Here is a 19,953-nt window from a genome sequence, read left to right on the forward strand (position 1 = left end):
GTGGTTGAAGCAAAGTTCAAGAGTGATGTGTGGCCAAAGACAGGTTTATGATTATTTCCTTAGAATCAACTATTTTTTTATAAGCTACTTTAGCCTGTTTTAAGCAATATATCTGACAGCCTTAGTTCTTTTGTCAGGAATAAAAAATACCATGACTGTTTGAGAAGTTGATTCCTATTAATTCCCAACCCTTCCAAAAGTCAGTTTTACTGTGAGGAGACCTTTCAGGTCTTCCTCTCTAAGACCGGGTGCTGACTACATCTGGTGAATTTTCTACATCAAGAGTGTTGTTCTGTGAGTCACCCTGGGAGAAGGCACAATTAATAGTCAGACTGTCTCAGATGCTTGGAGATAGACAAACATCTCCCCCATTTCTTTATACTCTTGGGTTTGAGTGGCTCTCGTATCTCAGCTGAGGCCACCTCTTTACTCAGGAGAGGACAAGCAGCTCTGGCTGGTGTCCCCACATGATCTTGGGGAAGCATCTAGCCATTTATATCTGTAAAACACACTGCAAAACTGAATTCTGCAGGGACTAAGCAGTATGAGCTGGGCTATCAGCAGGATACATCTCAAATGTGAGTTTTTTATTTTCCCTTTTCCAGATTTTACACCCCCCTGTTAAGTAAATCACTTAACACTCCAGAGGTTCTTTACAGAGTTGTAAACTGAGATGTTGTTCCAAGTTGCCAATTTCCACTCTGTTATTTCACCCTTCCCTCTACACAGGTGAGCTCTAAAGAATCAATTCTCATCTTCAAAGATACTAAAGCAGTTGATTAGATTGATTGGGTTACCTTCCTCTCCAGATAAAACTGTCCAGCTTTTACTCATTGTTCTCTTTGTCAAAGATTATTACTCTTCCTTTGGAAAAAGAATGTCTAAATTTCATTCTTGACCCATATCATATAAACATTTTCAATCACAAAGGAAAGGACTGCTGACAGAACTAACTTTTCATTATTTTAATGTTTTTATGAAAAGGGCACCCAGAGTGATAACTTTTGAGGGATTTAAGGCTTCCATGTCTCTCACTTACAAGATGTGTTTATAGCAGCTAGAGATCTCTGCTGTCAATCTGTATTTCATATTTGACTTTCCAGTAATGGTCTTTTAATGACAGTTTTGTTTAATATTAAGGCTCCTTCATTCTGCTTTGGTTAAAAACCCAAACAGAACATTGTTACCACCAGGGTAAAATATTTTGTGTCCCACAACCAGCAGAGTGAAGGTGTGGCCTTTGGTGGTGGTCACTGGGATCAGTAAATTAGAGCAGGAGTTGGTTGCTGTTCCCAGTGCAGACTGGCACTGAAGAGCAGGGCAGTGGCTGGCCAGAGGGTTTCATGCTTTTGCATCAGTGGCAGGAGAGTCCAATGAGAATCTGAACCTCTTCCATTTACCATACTCAGAGGTTTTTCTGCCAGTGCACCAAGTGTCTCTCCCTTCCCTCCTTGACTGTTTGGTCCCAGCTTTATTTCCCTTTCCTTGGTCTCTCTTCTACCTCCCAGTGCTAATCTCTTTGTCCAAGCATTTTTTCTGACTTCCTTCCCTTATCTCTAATTTATTTACATTTTTAACTCTGTCTAGCCCTGAAATTCTCCTTTTCACCATCACATTAGCAGCAAAGAAGAAAAAGCTGTGGGAAGCACAGGACAGAAACTGGCCACTCTGATATTGAGAAGCTGAAATGTGTTACAAGAACATCTGGGTCTGCCTTGGAGCTGTAAAAAGCAAATTCAGTCACTGTCTCCATGCAAGCAGAGTTCAGGAGAAGCAAGAGCTGAAAGGCAGGAGAAACCTCAGTGAAAACCAAGCCTGGAAGATGTTGCTGTCAAGCTTTCAGAAGTCTCTACTGATCCAGGGGAAAACAAACTGACTTCCAAAAACAACAGCTTAGTAGGGTTTCTAGGCACTGGCACAGTCATCCTTGGCATAAAGGCAACTTTTCTGCCATGGTTTCACCTAGGGAAAGGGGTACTAAAGCTGCTCAGAAAAGTCTCAGGTGTTGCCTGGCACAAGCAGTGCAGTGATTGAAATGCCCTGGCAGAGTCCCTCTATCAAAAAGTCATGGAAAACTCAGAGCACACAAAGCCCACCTTGCTCTACAGGTCTCAAAGCTGGCTGAATAGGAATTGCTTCAAGGATTAATTCAGGTAGGCATTCTCCCTCAGCCAGGATACATGAGCCCTAGCTGATGGGATTCAGAAGACAGAGAGTAGAAAAGTGGTGGAAACAGGCTCATCTTGCAAATATTTGTTAGAAAAGCAGTGCCAGTGACCAGCCATGATTAAAAACACACAAAAAAAGAGGCAGCAGCAGCAGCCATTGTTAGGATTTTCATGCTCTGCTCAGGCAGCACATTTGATCTGTCACAAAACCCCCAAAGCCACCTGAATATGTCCTAGCTCCTGTGAAGGGTTCTGGTTTAAAGGAGGAATCTGTTTTTAAAGGACTCACAATGTGATATAGGCTCTACTTTGGAAAGCCCATGTGATTTGACAAACAAAGTGTTGTGCTTCACTGGCTTGTTAGAGCATGAGTTTTACTGTCAGTGTAAAGGCTTCTGTGATGAAACCAATCACTGCATTGGGTAGGAAATTCATAAAGCTTTTAACCCAATTCTTTGGTTCCTAATTAAAATAACGTCTAAGAAGCAGAGTTATACAGGCATGAGATATTAGCATTGTGCTTAAAATTGGGTTAATTCTAGAAATCATCTCTTTTAAAAGAAAATTTAACATCCATGAGAGACTCTGCAAAAGCCATCTGTGGGATGTGAGATTTGTTATTGTTTATATTAACACTGGATATAATGGCACTGAAATAAAGGTTTTCTGTTTTTTAGATAATGCTAAAGACCCACAAATGATAATGGGCTTTGAAATTGGACTCTGAAGTAATATCAAATAGTGAATGTGATTAAATATAGATAAACAGAGCACAATCAGTCACAGAACAAGAAACCAAAAAAGCAGTTGTGAAAATGGAAATACAGGGCTGCAAACTGCCAAGAAAAGATTTGTCAAAGAAACAGAAAATGGTTCAGAAAATGTCCTGAGTTTAGGCAGCAATTTTGGTAATGAATGCAAACAGGACTTTGGACTTCTGGGGAATATAACAATTTGTAAATCAAAAGGAGAGGTAGTACAGTGTTTCTGCACAAAGTACATAGTTAAAGACCACCTAGAGTAACTGACATTGTGCTTCTGAAAGAACCTAATTTCTCTTTATTGGGAAAAATAGAGATGAAGTCTAACATTATGCATCTCAAAGATTTGAGGGCTGCAGGGATTTAATAAAAAATTAGACTTTTCCTTCAGTGCCTGAGGAAAAGGCTGCTTTTGTAAACATTCTCATATCAGATTGGTAACATTGCCCAGAAGAAAAAAATGCACGTGGAGAGGTGCAAGAGAGAAGAAATATTTCCACTTCCAGCAATATTTATCCAAATCCCCTCCACCCCATGCTGTGCTGTTGTGGGTCGTTTTGGTATGTTCTGATCCCCCCATGTTATTATGTTAATGGTTCTGCTGGTAGTTCCCTCCTTTTCCTCGTTATTTGTCAATCTCCTGACTCCTCCCCGGTTTCCACAGTTACTATATGTATGCTTTTAATTCCCCGCCCCTAGCTGCCTGCCAGTCACTCGGCACTCCTGCCTCTTTTTCTAGAAGCTTCTAGCCAGGGTGTCGGGTGGTTGGTTCAGGGGCCGGGGCCCCTCCCTTACTTTTGTGTGATTGGTTTTCCCATTATGTCAGTTATCAATGTATCACCCCTTCCCTGTTTCTGATTTGTTCCTAAGTTGTTACCACCCCTACCTCTCACCTTCCTTAAAACCCGAGGTTTCCCCTTCTTCAGGGCTCTCCAGTTCTTGGCCTCCTTGGGTGTACTTGGTCCCTCTGGGGGCACAGTAAGACCCGATTGTGCCACCAACTAGAGTCGTCTCTTTATCCTGCAGATCGAAGTCCTGCTCGGCCACGTCCTTGAAGGCGGTTTATCACCTTAGGCACTGTACCCAGCGATGAAGTTGGGGGAGTGCCCACACTAGCTGAAGGCGGGCTGGCCAGCTAGCCAGGGTGTGTCTCCATTGGCCGGGTCACTTCACTGTGCCCCTGCCATACAAGGGGGGTCACTGCAATGGTGCACTCAGAAGGCCCCTCCTGAGGAAGGTTCAGCTCTCTGAGGGCTCCTTGGCGCAGCTGTGGAGGTGCCAGAGATGTCCTGGAGAACAACCCCTGTTTCACTCCAGTTACAAGGGGACATGCCCTGCTCTAGGGAGCTTTCAATGCCCACTGAGGAAACACAATCAAGGAAAAAGAGAGGTTTGCAATAATTTAAGTGGTAGGAGTAGAAACAGCATCTCCAGACCCCAGAATTTTATGGTTTAGCAATACACCACTGTCACAGACATCTTTTATGAAAAATCCTTTCCTTAGGATTTTTTCTCCTGAGAAGCTGAGAGGCCTCAGGAACAAAATGTAAACAATGTGGAATGCAACAGGTGCATCTGGGATTGGTCTCATGTGGTTGTTTCTCATTAATGGCCAATCACAGTCAGCTGGCTCAGAGTCTGTCCGAGCCACAAGCCTTTGTTATTCATTCTTCCTTTTTTTTTTCTATTCTTAGCTAGCCTTCAGATGAAATCCTTTTTTCTATTCTTTTAGTATATTTTTAATGTAGCATATATCATAAAATAATAAATCAATCCTTCTGAAACATGGAGTCAGATCCTCATCTCTTCCCTCATCCTCGGACCCCTGTGAACACAGTCACACACCACTGTGTGTCTGAGCTGTAAAACAGATTTGCAGTGAAGATTAATTCTGTCCAAAGTTTTGGGTTTTTTTTTGTTTCTGACCCTCAGTTCCCAGATCTGCCATGTGCCCCTTTCCTCTGTTGGTGCTGCTGTAAATCTGAGCTCTCTAATGCAGCTCCTACATCCACCCTGTACAGCACAAGCTGCTGTCAGAAACAGAAACAGTTCATGCCTCAACATCTGCTCAGCAGGAATGCATTGCTCCTTGCTTGCCTCTCTCCTGTTCCCATGACGCTGCTGTTGACAGGTTCTGAACACGTCACAGACACAAGGGAGGGGAACAATATAAGAATCAAGCTAAAATCCCCAGCAATAAGATTTCTTGCTTCTAAGACCTTGTTTTCCCCTGTGTTTGATAAGAAAGTTCATTTATTACCCTGGTTTTAAGTGAGTTGTATATTTTACCTTCAGGATCCTAATTGCTTTTCAGATTGTGAATATCATTAATACTGTATATCTTCATTTTCTAGCCTAGGTAATAATTGAGCATTCAGTCATTGTTATACTCACCATTCTGCCAAAATTTATTAAAATGAAGCAATTAACTATTGTCTTAAATGGAGTTTAGAGGTAAGGCTCATTAATTTTACACCCAATACAATTAACTGGGATGATAAATGTAAACTTTTTTATCACGGTTTTGTACAAAAACCTTTTTTTTATTATGCAGTGTCAGTGTTCCCTTTGTGCTGCACATTTCTTAGTTTGTTTGGCCTCCTTTTATGAAGACAGCAGTCATTACCGTGTTTGACATTGGAATTGTTGTGAATCACACCCGGAGCAATATTTGCACCCCCGTGGTAGGCAGAAGGCAGCACCCTCCTGGACAAGACTTTCAGATGCAGAAATTCACAGCTAAGGGCTGTCACACAGAGTGGCTTGATTTCAAAAGCTGATTTCTCCCCTGCCCTCAGCTCAGCTATGAACCTTTCAGATGAAGCCCTTTTCTAATTAAGGTCCTTAATGCAGATGAACCTAATGATGTAGCTACATGTTCATGAACAATGTCAGAGAGATGAGGACTCCTGATGAAGTCCAGAAGGAGCACTCAGGAGCATAATGTCAAGGCACATGATTAAGTGCCTTGCTGAATGAAAGCCTCAAGATCTAAATATACCCAACCGGGCTCCCCAGAGGCCCCACAGCACATCAACTCAGACCCAAAGATGATGCAAAAGTTTCATTCCATTAAATTTTCTTCTTTAACACACAACTTCCAGGGCAGTATTATCCATATTCCTCAGTTTGGTTTATTCCTTCTCTACTGAAACAAGGGGAAGAAATAAGAATAATAGCTAAGAGAGGAGAGTCTGAGGAAAAAAACTAAAATAATAGTTTTAAACTCTGTCATTTGGTCACAGCTCTGAACAGTACAGCTTTTCTGCACCTTTGTCTAGCAGCTGGACAGAGCACTTTGAAAGTGTTTTCAGTTCTTAGAGACTGGGTATTTTTGTCCAGATATCCAATTATAGTCACCTTGCAGGACATGTCTTCTGCTGTAGCTTTTGTGTCATTTGAGATGTAAATTACATCACCACTTTGCTTATGTTTATTTAAGAAGAGTGAGGAAAGCCATCAGGGTAGGGAAGGATCTGGATCTGGCTGTCTCCACACATTCCTACCTTCCTCCCCTACCTCCACAAGGAGATAAAAGGGGGACAGTTGGTAAATGGCTCTTTGAAACCTGCCAGACTTTCCTTTTGACTCATGACAGCTTTGAGAATCCCTGGGCTGGCTGCAAAAATGCTGCTTTTGTAACCTTCACTCTGATCTGCTCCTAGGGGTAAAGGTACACAGCTAAAATCAAGAGGAGTTTGGCTTCTACCTGCAGGTAGGTTTTCATCAAACACCCAAGAAATGCCTGACATCATCTATTCCAAACCCCTGGCAATGAGCAGCAGCATCTTCAACTGGGTTGGGTTTCTCAGAGCTCCATTCAATTCAAGATAAAAATGAAATCCAACAATTTCTGAGTAAACAGAACAACTTGATCTTCTCAAGAGAAAAATATTTCGGTAAGGACAAGTACCTTATATGAAACTATTTTGTGCTAAGGGAAGACAAAAATAACCACAAATAAACAACACTTTGTCTGAGTTTGTGTTTTCATTGTGGTACCAGATTAAATCTCAAATCTGAGAATGCTTCTTGGGTCACAAACTTTGGTTTTCAACTTATTCTCATTCCCTGGGAGAGTTGGTGAGGTAGCAAAGGAGACTCCAGAGAAGCCACAGATATGTCAAGACCTGTAAGTAATATTTCAGGAGAGGTCCTTTGTGATTTTGTCTGGGTGATAGCACTTCAATGCAATCAGCAAGAGGGTTTGTGCCTTGCTGGGGATCTTTCACAGAATCAGTTGTGGCCATTCTTCATTGTCAGATCCTCAGGAGCCAACAGATTCATACATTCAGCAAACAAATAAGATCAACAGTGAATTATTTGCTCTAGCAGTAACTTCCAGGTAGAAAGTCTCATTTCTCTGGTTTGGAAAGGGAATTTGAATTAATAAAATTCAAAACATCCAACTTAAAGTATTGCCCCACAAAAGGCCCATAACTGCTTAAAATCATCCTCGATTCCCACCTCATCAGAGAGTTTCTGCTCATGGTACACCCAGTCTGGTTTCATAAAGCTGCTGGCTGCAGAGCAGGAAGCCCAGGTCACCCCCAGGTCACACATGCCAGTGTTTACCCAGAGAACAATGGCACAGGGGCACTGATTTACCAGATTAGACGTGACCCCACTTCCTGAGCTGCGCAGAAGAGCCTGCCTGTGATTAGTAGCTATCTGTGAAATGTTCAAAGTGAATTGAGACTTAGCAGCCTCATCTGACTCCCTAAAGGTCTGTAATCCCTCTGCAGGGGGGTTCAGATGAGTTGATGTGACGTTATTTGTAATGAGGCAGCTTGAATAACAGAGAGCCTTTGGGGGGCTGGGTAAAGTCTGCTTTCTCCAGGGAGTGTGTTCTACACAGTGAAAGGGGGAAAAAAGCAGCAAAACAAACACACAGCTTCCTGTAAAGCCAAGAAGCAGCCACTCATGCTGCCCATGGCTTCTTTGCTTTCTCCTCCAAACAAGCTCTCTCCTAGGAGGTTCCCTGTGCTGGTTTGTTTCCAGAAACAGTGGCTGCTTTCCCTGTTGGTGATGTGAATATCCCAGTTGTGGCCCTAAAGAAAAGGAAAGCAACACTATAATCATTCAGAACCTCATTTCATGCCTATTTAGATCACCACTGACTCCAGTAACCCTGAAAGAATTCTATTCCTGTCTGTGGCAGATTTAATGGTTGGTTGTCACTTTATTTTAAACATTAATACCATGTTTTATTTCTATAAATAGAAGACCCAGGTGTTTTCTCAGGATTAAAAGGGCTGTTTTCTTCTCTTCTTTCCCTTTAATTTCCTGCTTCAGTTCAGAGAGAGATGGATTCTACAACTCCTGCCTCTAAATCCTTGCTAGGGTAAAAGGAGTCTGTGCCAGGCGTCCTGGCAAGGACAGTTTCATATTGCAAGTTCATCTTAAGTCACTTTATTGCATTTTCACTGTTCAGCCTCCAATCCAAGATTATCTTTGCCCATCTGTTATTTATCCTACTGGTTACATGACCTGTGGATTACCCAGCTTTTCTTTTAAAATCTCATTCTGCTTATGTCCATTCATTACTTGCTGCTTATTTGTCAATAAAGTTGCCAGCCTGCAATTTTACTTGAGGCAGTGGTGGGATGCACAATGTCCAGCTGAAGGGTTTGTGCACACATCTGCAGCTGTCTCTAACAGGGACAGCAGAATTTGGGAGAAGCACACAAGTATCCACTGCACCCCCTGAGGAAGTCCAGATGGCCACGAGGGGAGATTTTGCCTGAGTGATGCTTCTTGAGAAAACATGTACCCATCAGTGGGAGCTGAATGTTGTCATTTGATACTTCCACTGATTGTTTTTTCACTGACCTCTGTAATTTTCACTCACAATCACCCAGTGCTGCCTGTGCATGAGCACCAGCCTTGCAGAAGCAGCACCACTTGACTTTGGGAGCAGTTTTGCTGTTGTTCCTGAATTGCTGTACTTCTGCATTTTTGGGTTCCAGAAGGGTTTTGACTATGTCTGTTCTTGCTGAGACATAGTATGGGTGTTCTAGCACTAAGGATGCAACCTTTGACCAAAAAGAAATCCTTCTTTCCCCCAAAATAGTTCTAATCCAACTACAGCTACTGCACCTCAATCATGACTTAATACAAGTACCCTGTAAAAATGCAGAAAAAAAAAGCCCATGGACACAAGAATTGTTAGAAGAGAGTTGTTACTTTAGGGGACTGTAAGCCATAAATTAGCTACAAAGAGGTTTAACAAGTTGTGTGCATTAAGCCCCTTCTGATTTTAAAGGCATTCTTCCTATCTTTTTCATAATAAATAATTTTTCAAGAGGGAGACTGAAAATGTGATATTGCTGCTACTGCTGTATGTACTTTGCATCATCCTGCTTCTTTAAAGCTTCACTCAGGGCTGAGTTCTGTTATGCTGGGAGGTGGAAAAGCAGAGGGAAAGTCACTGCTCACCTTAGGGAAATCAGCTTTGAATTAATAGCATAAAACAAATAGCTGTGAAAACTTGGAGCTGGCAAGGCCTGGGAGCATGTTGTACAAACAGAGAGGAGAGACTAATGGGAATAGTTCAGACAGGAGGGGAATATGTAGGGAGTTAAACCTCGATTTTTTTCCCCCATCCTAACACCTCTCCATTGCAATCCCTTGGTGTGAAAGCAGAATTAGTCTCAGCTGCTTTGTTGCCATTTTCATGTGAAATATGATAAAATTATAGGTATAAAATGCTTGGAATTCTTTAAATTGTCTCTGTTTGTAGTTGTTGATATTACCTGGTGCAACCATCATCTTCTTGATCACAGTGTGGATGTACAAACCAGTGACACTGCTTGCAGTGGACTGTGTGAGCCAGGAGTTGGAACAAAGTCTCCTGAACCCAAACTCAGCATGGTTTACACCAGTTCTATTTCCTGTTGCTCCCTTTTATGTTTGTGTGCAAGTTTTTGTTACCTAAAAACAAGTAATAATAGCCCTAAGGAAGACACAGAGGTGCCTGGCAGCATCCTTGCCTTTGAGTGATTGTCCTGGTTTAGGGCAAATTTGGGAGGAAACTTCCAAATGTGTCCCTTTAGAAAGCAAATTCAAGCAGCCCAACTGGTTCGGGAAAAGATTTCCTTGGAGAAAAGTGGAAAAACTAAAAAATAAAGCTCTTTATTTAATAAGCAAAGTATTCACAAGCATAAAAAAATAATTATATTAAACAGTAAAACCTCTGTCTGTTCTGAAGAGATGACAAATTCAGAAAGCCCTTGTTGTGGGTGGTAGCTCTGCTCACTCAGTCCTTGGCTCCGGTGTGAGCTCCTGGTGTTTTATTGGGTTTTCTGTCCAGAGCAGGTTTGAACAGTTGTAAGAAAAAGAAAAACCATCATTCAGGGAACTTCACTGCCTCAGCTAGCTAAAAAAAAAAAAAGGAAAGGAGAGCTCTCTCTCTCTCCCGCTGTCCATCCGTGCTACAGACAACGCAGTCCAGGAGAGAAAAATGCTGAAGCTCTTTATCTCTGTGTTCTGAAAACAACCACCTCAGACATTCCACTACTTCTCTTTCTCCCCTCTCTTTACTCTCAGATCTAGTTTTAAAGGTGCAAAACTTATTTCTGGGCTAAACAGACAAATGGGGATACAATTCAGCCTCATAAAGTCACCCTGGGAGAGTGATAAAGGATAGATGGATAGGGAAAAAAAAGCTGGGAAATGGTGCTGTGAGCTGTTACTGATGTTACAAGTGGGTTCTGACTGCTGAGCTCATGGGCACATCTTTTTCTATTGCACATGAGGCCAGTTATCCTCTTTCAGGCTTGGGAGGGAAGCAGGAGGACAGGACAGGCTGCTGTATTTTCTCCAGGCATGGTTTCCTCCACACAATGAAAAATACTGTCTGAAATGGCTGAAAACTCTTAGTCTGTATAGGCTTTATTGGGCCACCATGGAAAAGGAAGTTGTGCTGGCTCTGCTTGTTACGTGGTGCAAAGAGAACGGAGATGTTTTTTATTCTGACAAAACTTAGGATACTACTGACAGAAAAGGAGGAGCTGTGATTTCAGTCTCACAGCCAGAGGAGGATCCAGAAAAAGTGACTGTCCTCATGTTCTCCAAAGCCTTATTTTCAAGGATGTGTCTTAAAACGCTGATTATTGCTTGTGGAAAGCAAAGGGAGCTCCCACATTCCCTTGCCCCAGTATTGCCCATGTCTGGGTTCTGGAAGCCAGGTGCAAAAGCATCTGAATGGAAGAAAAATAGATTTTCCATAATGCCAAACTAAAGGCAATTTCTATATTTTTCCTAAACAGAATTTACAAGCCATTACCTATCACATTCAAAATATTACCAGAGCTGTCAAGAGAAAGAAATCAGTGTGGAAACAGCATTCCACTGGGAAATGTGAAATGGCAACAAGTTGGTCCCTCTACAATATGTCCAACACTTAATATAAAATGATGTACAACTAACCTGCAATGAGTTCTGCACAGGAACTCTCTTCTGGGATGCTGGCTTGTGATTTACTTGCTTGCTCATAAAAATAACTCCTTATAAAAAAATATAATTCTTTGTTTCTCTTCTTTTTTTTCAGCACAGACTAATGAAGAAGCTAAGTGATTCAGCTGCTAAAGTGTTCATGAGGGGGATATGTTTCAGCATTTATGATGATTCTGTAGTGATTACAGCTCTCTCTCAGTAGCTTTCCTTGCCATGCTCTCTTCAATATGAGTAACAAGTGGTTTCAGGAACTTTTGTGGAGGAGTAAGTATTATGTCAGTGATGAAGTCTTCTCCTCTCTCATCTCCTCTCTGTTCTTAGTGCTTTGTGTAGATCTCTTCCATTTGCTTTCCCCTCACATGCTCAAGCTCTCCCCCAAAAGTTAATTTTGCATTTCAGCTTTGGTTAACCTGTGCCAGTGTATGGTTAACAGCCAAGTGAGGGCTCAGGGACACTGGAGGAATTTCCTGCAAGCCTGTGCTCCTTCAGTTATGATTTCAGCTCCCAGATAGAATCCCTAGACTGTCAAACTGTGACAAAGTGGCTCAAAGCTGCAGCCCCCTCCATCTTTCTTTCTTTCTTCATGATCTTGTCTTTTCTTCCTTTATTCTTCCTTGTTTTTCTCCCTCTCATGTCTCTGCTTGCTCTCTATTCCTAATTCTTTCCTCCATTGATCAATCCTGCATCCCCAGCTACTAGCTGCCTTTATTTCCTTCATAGCTTCCTTTCCTGAAGTGGTCCAGGCCTTCAATTGAACATTTCTGAGAGAAAAAGCACTAGCTAAGCTGATTTTACAAGTCATTACCCATCACACCCAGCACCTTGCCAGAGCTGTACTCACCTGCTTCCTGTTAATCTTATCACCTCCCTAATTTCCTTCTTCTCTCAACTAACTGGAAATGCTGATGAAAACCATTAATTCCATTTTATATTCCCCCAGCCATTTTTCTGGCTTGCTTTTCACCCAATTTTAGCTTCTCCCTGAACTCTCACTGACAACTCTTGTTTTGGCCATGGCTCCAGATCTCAGCTCTCTCCCCATCCTCCTCAATGCTTCTTCTAATGTTATTACTCACTCCTCTTCAACAGTTTATGGCTTGCAGTCCCCTTAAGAAACAACTCTCTTCTAACTATTCTTGTGTCCGTGGGGTTTTTTCTGCTTCTTTTTTACAGACCTTCTTCTTATTTCTTCTGTTCTGTAAGTGGTGCCAACCCCACTTCTCTCTTCCCAGTCCCAGCACTCACCCACATTTAGCCCTGCAATCAGCTTTCTCTGTTGCCACTCCATCATGTTTCTTGTCATTCTGGATGAATCATGGTCACCCTTGGTCTCCATATCAAAAAATCAAACAGGATAATGGCTGGAGAGCATCTTTCCATGGGAAGGCCTTGGTGTTGAGCAGCTTTCTGTGCATTTCACATTTCCATGTAAATTCAGATGAGTTATGTGTAAATAAATATTGCCCAAAAGGCATTTTATGGGTTATCCAAGCATTTGTAAAAGCTAGGTCATAAGAAAGTACACTTTTACACTGTGGGAGAAGGTTTACATCAGGAATATTCCAGGGCCTCCTAGACACTGTGTCCTATTAAGATGATCTGTTGTAACTGCTGTGCCTCCCTTAGGACACAGCAAAGAATCATTCCTTATACATTATTTACACACAGCTCCAGCCTAGGTAAATACACATGGTAATGCTGACTGTGTCATTTTGCACCTCACTGTACTCAAGCTCTTTTTCTTGCTGTGGTAAAATACACTTGTTTGCAGCAGCTGTTTCATCAGAATATCCTTCAGCAGGGTTAGTAGTGCCTCTCAGGCTGTGGTGCATACATTTGCTGGGGGATACAGAGAAAATTGAAATAGAGGAGATTATTTTTTAAACCCCAAGATGTTTGTCACTTAGGCTGTAAGTCAGCTGTGCATTATACAGATATGTTACTGCTTTTTAAAGTGTTTGTATTTAAAAATCCACTATGGTGGAAGCTGCAAATTCCCTCTGGACTGTCTGCCATTAGATTATTTTAATTATGCAGCAACTTCATCCTCATTTGAATACAAAGGGCCTGATTTTCATTGTGTGCACTTTCTAACTAGAGCAAAGGAATGTCAGCAGGAGCAGCTCAGACCTCTTCAGACTTGCTCCCACCAAGCTGCCAGCTTCCATATGGCTGGGGAGAAGGGGACATTTCTGGTGACCAGACATCCCCAGTGACAGATGCTGCACTTCAGGGAGGGTGCAGATCAAAGGAGTGGCTGGAAGCTCCTGGGAGCTCAGCCCTGAGGAGGGGCTCACACTCCCCAAGGGTGGAAGCATCCCATGGTGCCAGCCCTGCTGTGGGCACCTGCCAGGGCTCAGAGAGGGAGCTGGGCTGGGATGAGGGTTTGTCCCTGCAGGAGAAGGTGTCAGGGGCTGAGCCTCTGCTCTGGTTTTGCTAAGAGGTGCAATTTGTCTTTTCTACTGAGCTTTCTTAGCAAAACTGTCTCCCTGGACAGTAACTGTACAACCTTCCTCCATTTTGGGGTGATATGAAGAAAGGATTGTGCCTCAGCCAACGCCTTTTTTAGTCTCCAAGACTTGCAGAAAAATGTATTTAATGCATTTTTGAGTGCTGCACTCACACAGTAGAGAGGAGGGTGTGGACAGGCAGCTGCACTCACCCAGCCCTCCCTCTGCCTCGTCCGGGGAAGCCCAGGGAGTTGGCTGATCCCTCTGTCCACCAACCCTTTTTCTCCCCTGAACTTCTACAGTAATTTCTTTTAGTCTATGCAAACTTTTAGCATCTACAACATCTCCAAGTCTGACAAAACTATCACAGCTTAAATATTCATTGTGCAAAAAATTACCCACTCTTTTGGTTTTGATTTAAACTTGCCACCTCACATCATTTCTAATTATGACCTCTAATTCTTGTACAATGAGGGTGAAGTGCAATCACCACCTTGCCTCCTCCACTGTGACACTCACAACTTGTATCTTTGATGCTGGTTCTGTTCAGTCTAGTGGCTTATATGGAAATAATTTTGTACCTCTGATCACCTCTGCAACTTCCTCTGTGTATTAATCCAATTGTCTGTATCCTTTTCAAGAGGAAGGATAAAAATTGCATGCATTACTTCAAACGTGGGATTATTTAATGGGTTCATATAATGGCATAATGATGTTTTCTGTTCTATTCTCTATTCTTCTCCTTTTTATTTTATCATTTTTTGTCAGTGAGCATCCAGCTAATAGATGCACGAAAGTGACTTTTCTAACCTCAAGATGTTTTTCTTGAGTAGTAATAACTAGCTCACAGCCCATAATCATGTATGCAAAGTTAAGATTGTGCTTGGATTTTTTTGGCATTTTTAAAATGAAGTTCGTTACTTCACACTTTGGTGTTAAATTTCATCTGCTGTTTAATCATGAAGTCACATGGTACTGTAATTCTTCCACAATTCTTTTCAGTTCACTTTTACTAATCTGAATAATAAAAAATCAGCAAGTCTCCTCACTGACAAGGCTGTTCTCCACATCCTTTGTGTATAATTTGTGAAGTGCACATGCTGGAACCCTCTGTAGGGTGGCACTGGAACAACCCCTACACTTTCCTACCCTTTTATTCCCACCTCCCAGCCGTCTGCTTGTCCTTGCAAAGACTGTTCACAATCATATTCCAAAACAGCTAAATTTTTAAGAATAGCTGGTAAAACCATTTTTCAAAAGCCTTTAGGAAATGTGAGGACCTCATCAGACTACAGTCTTGTGCACAGACAAGTTTCCTTCAAAGTACTCCAATAGAATTGAGCAACATTATCTTTTTTTTCTCTGCAAAAGTCCCAGCTGTGGTATTTTTGGGGTCCCCCATTAAGGAGAGGAAAAGATGAATCTGACTCCATGTTCCTACAAGGCTAATTTATTATTTTATTATATTGTATTATAATAAAGAATACTATACTAAACTTTACTAAAGGATAAAGGATACAGACAGAAGGCTAAAAGATAATGAAAAACCTGTGACTCTCTCTAGAGCCTTGACACAGCTGGCTGTGGTTGGTCATTAAGTTAAAAAAATTCACATAAAACCAATGAACAATGACCAGATGGTAAACAATGTCCAAACCACATTCCAAAGCAGCAAAACACAGGAGAAGCAAATCAGATAATTATTGTTTTCATTTTTATATGGGGCTTCTCAGCTTCCCAGGAGAATAAATCCTGGGGAAGGGATTTTTCAGAAAATATGATGGTGACACTCAGCTTTTCCTAATATATCCCAGATTTGGTCAAGGTGCCTGTTAGTTTTTGATGTACTACAGCTTCTACCAATTTACCCAGTGTGACAACCATTTCCTACCCTGAAGCTTCACTTCCCTGATTCTTCTTCCACAATCCTTTAAACCAGCATCATAAGGCCATTTACTCCTTGATATTAAGACAGTTTTAAACAAAAGACCAGGTACTACCAGCAGCTCACCTATTTTATACCTCAGTACCTACATAAATGCATTCACCTAGCTTTTGGTGAGTACCATCTAGTCTATGCCTTTTGTTATTCTTCAATTTTTCAGCTGTCTCATCTGGACTTACTCTTTCTCTGAGCTCTTTTTACGCCTTGATCATCTTCTGGCACCAAAGCTTTTTGCAGATGGAGCACCTGGAAAGGATATTCAAAGATTTGAACAATAAAGGCCTTGGTTTGCATTCTGCTTGTGCATTTAGTCTGATAGGAAAAGTGCAATTTTTTTTTTTCTTTGATGGATAACATCAGCCAACCAAGAAGTGATTTTTTTCCCTTAACTGCTTCCTCTACGTTCTTTTAACCACAATTCTTAAAAAAAAAAAATAAAAAACCCACAAACCCATGCATTTTATCTGTATTTAAGCATGTTATTTTTTATCAATTTAAGCATTCTCTGATCTGCATGCCAGCTTTTTACCTTTTCAGATGAAACTAAAAGCTAAGGGAATAAAATGCTGTAGATAGATTAAGGATTGAGTATGCAGACAAGGGATTGATTTTCAAAGCATTAATTTTCTAGGTGACTTTATAAGGACTCTATGATCTGGACAGGTTATGTATACAGTATAACAGAATGTTCCAATTTTTCAACTAATTTTAAAGATCTCTGAGAGAAACTTTTAATCAGTGTGAAATTGCTGAGTAATCCACCTCTCTGCCTTTGAAGCCTGTGCTCAAATCTCTGTTCCATCCCAGCTGTTTTGTACAGAAGGTGAGCAATTGCAGCATATAAAAACTCTGCTCAGGTGAAATAGCAAAAAGATCCCTTCTCTCCCATATGTGGCCAGAAAAACAGGTTTTACTCCATGAAAAATAAAATTGATGAAAGATTTACATATGTGACAGATCCACGTATATGGGATCTACAGCTTGATTAGAGAGCACAAGAAAGGAACAGATGAACAGGTAAAGCCAAATGATGGTTCAGATAAAAAGTAATTTATCCTTCAGATGGATCCAGCTGAAACCTCTAAAACACTTGGAAGACAATTCTACAGCTTGAGTGCCAGAGGGCTTTAAAATAGGGGAACGGAGAACAGAAACAAAGGTGAGCAAGCTGAGGGTTTACCTGTCTTCTGTGGAGCAGATGCTCTCTCTTCAGGACTTGAGGCAGCAATGGATGCCCTAACACCTTGTGATTCCTCACAATGCCATTCAGCTGATTAAACCAATAATTAAACTTCTTAAATTGAATAGAGATCAGAGAGATGAAGGTGTGTATGAAATAATTATGCTGGTTTTACATTTGTAGCTTTCCTTATCTGCAAACCTTGTTTGCAATCTTACCTCTAAATTCACAGACTGTATGCTTCTTTTCTCTAAAAGTTAATGAAACAAGTGATGCAGTTTGACAGAGACTGCTCTAGCAGCTGAATTCTCTCTGCCCCACAAACATTTCACAACTAAGTCATTCTCTTGCCTTTTTTTTTTTTCTTTGTAGAAAGTCAAGGCTTGATATCTGTAGGAGTGATGATTTTTGATGATTTTGGGAGAACTAGGCAAATAATATTCTGTGACTCAGAACTTTCACCAGTTTGCTGGTCCATTTAGTAATTTTCCTTTGCATTGCTAAATCCATGCATTGGAAATGAGTAGAGCTAAACACTGTTGAACCACAAAATTCCTGAATGTCTCCTAAAGTAGTCATGCTCCACTAACATTAAAAGTTAAGTGCTTCACAACAAGTAAATTATCATCTGAAAAATATAGCCTTTGCTTAGTTAGCCTTTGGGAGGTGTGGAAGCTCTGTAGGTAATAGCTCAGAAAAATTAAGGAAAAACTGGAAAACTTTGCTGCCTGGTCTCATTGTATCAACATTGGGTGCTTAGCAGGACTTGGGAAATGAACTTTGGTAATGGAGCATAAGGATTACATCTAAAAGTCTCCACTGGTGCAGGGTCACACTGTGCTGAGAACTCTGAATATAAAACCTGTGTAACAATGGAGCAGCAGGAATTAATAAGATTATAAACTCAGTTATGAAGTACTTAACTTAAGGTACTTATTCTTTGAAGTCAGAAGGATTTTAAATACAACACTCCCTTGACTTGAAATTCAATCCTTTCAACCCTTATTATTTGCCTAAAGTTGCTACAGACTATTGGGTCAGGTGGTCTTCTTACATATTGGAGACAAAAGGCTTTGATTTAGCTGTTCACAGAGTCTATACAGGAGCCTAAATTGTAGATAATCCTTAAGGACCTATGCAGGAGCACTGTGTTTCTCCTCTGATGCCGTTGCTGAAGTTCTTACGAATAAAGCACTTGGAGGCAATAAACTTGCAGCATCAAGTTTCATTCTCTTCCTTCTCATTCAGCTCAGTAAAAGTCTTTCCACAGTGAAGAAACTGAGGGAATAAACTTCAAATTCCCAGAAATTTAGGACTGAAAATGGTGATTTTGACTTCTTTATAGTAACAAGAATGACTTTGATAACCTGACCTGCAGAGGGATGAGCCACGTTGACGTACAGGCATGACCATATAGCTTGCAGACCCCTCTACATCTGCTGAATTGCAGAGGGCTGAGCTGGCCCTAGCCAAAATGCAGAAGCAGGGATTCAGCTGCAGTTGGGGGCCCATATTTCCATCCAGGTGATGCTGAGCAAATTCACAGCTTGTTTCTGGTGCAGTAGATGCAACAATATCCCAAACACCCACCAGGGCCTCTGTACCTGTGCTACAGCACAGCTGATCTCTTAGAAAAGAGACATGTCAGAAAATACCCAAATGTTTTGAACAAATGTCTTTTGTCTTCCACTAAAGCAATATTTCCTGAAGAGGAAAAGAAAGTAAAAATATGATCATAGATACCAAATCAGAAAGCCAATTCCCCATCTACTGAATTTGTTCCTCATAGCTCCTAGTCCATATTTCACACTGCATTAATTTTAAAAGGTTTGCAAGTGAAAGGTGCATTTTTTTTTTAGTATTAAAGAAAGATGTCCCAAACCAGGACACTTTGGTTCACCCATCCAGCTAATGGAAGAGATTAGAATCCACTTGGACTGCTGCTGTGGGAGTAGTGAAGTACAGGAAATGTCCTACTTCTGAAAGGGCTTTTTAGCCTAAAAAAGGATAACAAGAACCAGTGTCTGGAAGTGAAGACAAAGCTAAATTTGAATGAAGGATGTGTTTTGTATTAGCATGACGATGTAACTGCTGGAAAAATTCCCAAAGGAAATGATAGGTTTTTCTACTTGTTTGTCCTTAAAGCCAGCACAGCTTTCTGAAATAAATGTTATGATCAAATACAAGTTTCTGGGCTAAACAACAATATCTGTTTGTGAATTGGAATAATGAAGGACACCTAAGAGGACAAAATAGGTGCTCAAATGTTCATTTAGCAGTTAAAGTCCTCCAGGTTTCTGAAGCTGCTCATATATCTGGTCTGAGTAGGGCTGTAGGGATGCAGGATTCACTCCAATATATTATTTATTATTTCTATATGTTTGCAATTCATTATTATTTATTTGCAATTAGAAAGATGATCATTTTCACTTTAATATTCAGCAGCATATTGCATTTTTAGGGAACAGGGCATTACCTTGGAGGGACAATTTATTCTCAGTGCAGTCATGTTTGACCTGGTAATGACAAGATCCCAAACAGGGACTTCAGCTTAAGCTTCCTAAAGAAAAAGGTATCAGAGAAGAATTTCATTCCACTTTGAACTGAGATTATTTGGGTGACTTTCAATATGATTCCTTTCTGTTTCAAAGGACATAAATCCTCTAACATTAGGACTGTCTTCTGCATTAAGAGTCAGGGTTAGTGTCAACACAACTTTGCCAAGACTTTGTTTTATCTTCATCTCCATTTACTTTAACAAGATGCCATGCTGAAATAAGATGAATGCTGGTAATGTAGGATTTTACTATCTACCCTTTGAATATTCTCCCTTCCTCAAAAAGCATCCTCTGATTTTCTGAAAGCAAAAGATATTTCTCCTAGAAATCAATAAACTTTAGAGGACATAAAAAGCACCATTGCCTTTTTCTTTTCTCAATTTAAATCCTACGAGAAAATCAAAGCTGAATTATTATGATCTGTTCTAAAGTTT

Source organism: Molothrus aeneus, chromosome 1 (assembly GCF_037042795.1).
Source record: "Molothrus aeneus isolate 106 chromosome 1, BPBGC_Maene_1.0, whole genome shotgun sequence".
Classification (NCBI taxonomy): Eukaryota; Metazoa; Chordata; class Aves; order Passeriformes; family Icteridae; genus Molothrus; species Molothrus aeneus.